Genomic DNA, 4,361 nt, shown 5'->3' with positions numbered 1-4,361 from the left:
TGACCGGCGACACTAGCCCATCTAGTGTTCATCGCTACAGTATACTCTGTGGAATAAACCATGCTATCTCAGTACTGCCTCTGCCTCTTCTCATTTGAATCTAAAGATCCCAACACTTCCATAGGGTTGCTCCCTTTGAAGCTAGACTCCCTTTAAGTTTGCAGGATCTCCATTGGCTCAACCTGTTACTCATCTCGTGTCGCACAAGGTCAGTTTGAGCTACAACCGCACATGACCATCATCACTGCAACTTAGTCCTGCTAGCACTCATCCCTCCAGGGTCAAACACAACACATGTACATCCCTCCAATCTCGGATATGCAACATCACTGCTCAAAGAAGAAACTATCCCGCCAACATGTTGTTCATCACATGAAGGAATCTCGATCATACCAATCTCATCCATGCTAAAGCAATCCTAGAGTTGTCCCAATGATCTATTGAAAGTCATAGGAATTCCATCATCAATAATATGACCTACAACAAACTGTTGTTCACCAGATTCACCAGCAATCCACTATAACTCTTAGCTAATCTCGTTGCCAATCCAGTCAAGACCACATCTCCATGTCTTTAGTTAAAACATTTTTTCCATGATCTAGACAATATCAACTCCCTCTGAGTTGCCTCGTTGTGCACACTCTGATTCACTAGCCCTTCAAAGTAGCTTTGATACCATGTTGTTTTTCCACGGTACTGGAATCTAGGTTAGGGTCATAGAATCACTGACACTACCAATCCAAATACCACAACAAATTACTTTTCTCTATGGAATATAAACAACAGTAAAGCAACTAGTGCACAAATATATAAAACTTTTTACAACTTTTTTATTAACCCAACTTCGTTATATTAACAAATTGTAATACAACTGTTTAGGGCTCTTGCATAGGGATCATGGCCCTCATATAATTGTTGATACAAGGAATACAAACTAGGGTTTGGTGTCAACAACTTTGACCACCAATCTACCTTGCACAAGATCCACTGACTTACTTGTTGATCTAGTGCACTTCATAGCTCCACTAGTCATATTCTGAACACATTTGTCCGGTCCTTTGGCTCCTGGTCTACAACAACAACAATTTGCCTCTATCAATGATACTACTCCTTTAGGTGACTCAACATGGCTCCAATCTACCCTCTGGCTTATAATTAGTCCATCAACAACCAAGACATAGGGTCTTTAGGTTAGTTGTTCACAACTCCATGTGTGAACAACTCTAGACTGCCCACTGCTCCTCGTCAGCTCCTTTGGGTCTTCTTTCCCACTCTTATTTCCTTAGTCCTTCAAGAACACAACTCTTATGAACTTATTTCCTCTGTTGCCTACTTGTGTTGCTTCAACGAGGCAAATTGATGGCATGGAGTGCTTGTAGCTATCACTTTCAAAAGCCCTCCTTCAACAACAAACTTGGGCGAGTCAAATTGCTCCCTTAACCTCCTTTTCCTGAGCATCCCTTCTTTTTCCCTTCTAATAGTCCTCAAATTCCTTCTTAAGTGTTGAAGAATGTGTAACTAGGTTTGGTCTTCATAAATGTAATTTTGATCTTTGTACTTGTAAAAGAAAGGAATTATTATTTTTGTCATTATCAAAAATGGGTTTCTTTACCCATTTGATAGGTCAAAGCACATGTTGCTTAAGTATTTCTAGGAAAGTCAAAGAGACAATGTAATTATTGAAGACCCATGTGGGCATGTTACACCAAGTAAAAATATGTATTAGAGTCAAAGAAACATGTTTAGGGTGATCCTCTAAAGCAAAGACATGTCTCCTCATGTCTAAAGCAAAGACAAGTCTCCTCTTCAAGTCGGCTCAAGAAATGAATTTTTATTCACAAATGTCAAGTCGATCTTGCAATTTGATCAAGTCAGCCTAAAAGGAGGTAAAGAATCCTATATATAAGGCAGTTCAACCTTACAAAAGAATTGCTACTCATCTCTGAAATCAGCGACCAAGAGAGGACAAAAAATGGGTACAAAAAGGAGCATTGAAGTGCTTCTAGGGCAGCGAAAAAGAGAAGAAACAAATCCGAGTCTTTGGGACTATTTTAGGGCTCTTTTCTATCACATGTGTGAAGGTAAGATAGGACATTTTGTTGCTGCAACAAGTCAATAATTGTAGCTCTATAAGAAGTTTTGGTTGGGTGGAAAAGAGGCTCCAAATAGGTCTCCATCTCAAGCGAAGGAGGTCCCACACCTAGCGAAGGAAAGGTGCAAGTGAAAAGGCTTAATTTGGGCCCTAGATTAGCCACACGTGTCAATAAATTAGAGTAGCAGTAAGGGTTAAGAGGATCAGCCTATAACCTCAAGGACATACCTCAAGAAATTCCTCATTCTCTAACCTAAGTATCAAGGAGAAGGAAAATTGCCAAGCAAGATAGAGAAGGAAAGAAGGACACCAAAGAAGAGGTCTCTAAGGAGACCTAGGGTTTCTGTAGTTTCTGAAAAAAGAGCTACCAATTGCCGGAAGAAGTGTGAAGGAAGAGATCAAGGTGCAACCCAGAAGAAGGCATCAATTGAAGGACAAAGAAAGAGAGACTGTGTCTTGTGCTTGGAGGATCTACTTGTGAAGGATCTAGGGTTTGGCATTTGTCAATTGAAGCTTCAATAAGAGAAATTTGCAGAAGATTTTTCCTCTCTAGGAGAGAGGGGTTTTCCCTTGGCTGAGAGCCAACATCTTGTGTTCTTGTCTCTTTTGTTTTGGTAACTGTTTGATGAAGTAAGAGAACACACACTAATAATAATAAGAGAAGATTGTGCTAATAAGAAAAGTAAAATACTTCAAAAGTTGTTATCATCGTCAGAAGAATCTCACTATAACCAAGATGCCCTAAATTCTTCAACATGGTATCAGAGCTAAGGTGACACATCAAGGAAGGGCATCTCTGGAGCACATAGAAGATTGAAGCTTTAAGATCAAGAAGCAAGGGCACTCAAAGGTTGAAGCATTAAATAACGAGCAAGAGTTCCAGATCCATCAAAGACAAGAAGGATTACTATCTTCTCTCTTAGATCCATCAAGAAGGGCTACCAGCCTAGGAACAAAGAAGGAAGAAGGCCTTCCATCCAAAAGGCATGTACAAGAAGGTTCATCCAAGAAGGGTTTACATCAAAGACTCATCATCTTCAAAGGAAGGTACTCAGACCCAGGCACATCATCGAATATCTCCAGATCTACACATTGAGAAGTTTTCATCGACAAGCAAATCCATCAGAAGGCACCTTGAAGGAAGCATCTTGAAGAACTCCAAGATCCTAGAAGATGAGACTTCATTCATCAAGGAAGTAGCAAGATCTCCTCATCACTAACACTCTCAAGTAAGTATTTTTATGTCCTCACCCGAAAATATCAAAATGTCTTTTTGGAAGGAAAGCAACAAATTGGTTGGGACTGCTAATTTCCTTGCATGTAAAAAGAGGATTGATCTACTTTTGAAAGAAAATGAACTTCTGGACTACATCAAAGGAGTACCATTGTTCCTGCTAAGGAACAAACTCAAGCCCTAGCAAAGCATAATAAGGATGAAACAAGGGCTCAAAGGATTCTGATAGAATCCATCAAGGACCCTCTAATTCCTTATGTTTCCAAACTTGAAACATCTAAAGAAATCTATGATAAGCTGGTGGAGCTATTCTCAGTTAGTACAACTAGAGAAGTGATATCGGTGCATAATGAATTATACAAAATGAAGATATCAAAGGAAGAAGGAATAACTCCCTACTTCATGAAGGTCTCTGAGATGAGAGACCAACTGCAAGAACTAGGAGAAGTTATGACAGACAAAGAAATCAAAACTGTGGTGCTCAATGCATTACCTGAGGAATGGGGCAACTTCATATCAAGTATATATGTCAAGAAGGAAGCGACCCCGTTAAATGAGCTTTGGTCTCTATGCAAAATTGAAGAGACTAGACTCAAAGTCAAAGATGATGTGGGATCAAAGGACATTAAAATTGACAACCAGGGAAAAACTTCATGTGGGTCATATTATTCATGGCTGATAATATTTTTATTAGATTCCTTTCGTCAAGAGGTGTAGGATTGATATAAATATCATCTGATTCCGATAAGTATTCACGGAGATATGAATTTATTTTGATTATGGAATTATTATCAAGCCGACCTACAACTCATGTAGGCTCAGAAGCCCAACACTCGCATCTATTCAAACACCGACATTGTGTATAAATATAGGACGAATTTTCCTCATTTGGACTCACTCATCTCATCACATCTCTCTCTCTCTACTGCGCAGAAAAGATTCTCTTCTCCACTACGCAGAAAAGGGTCTCTCTCTCACACATGTGAAGCCGGAAAATGCCAAAACTAAAGCTGCAAATACAGAAGTAAAGTTTGA

This window comes from Pinus tabuliformis, chromosome 6 (assembly GCF_031772625.1).
Source record: "Pinus tabuliformis cultivar Carrire ecotype Pingquan chromosome 6, CPIR1, whole genome shotgun sequence".
In the NCBI taxonomy this organism is placed as follows: Eukaryota; Viridiplantae; Streptophyta; class Pinopsida; order Pinales; family Pinaceae; genus Pinus; species Pinus tabuliformis.
Note: the sequence above shows the minus strand (reverse complement) of the source record.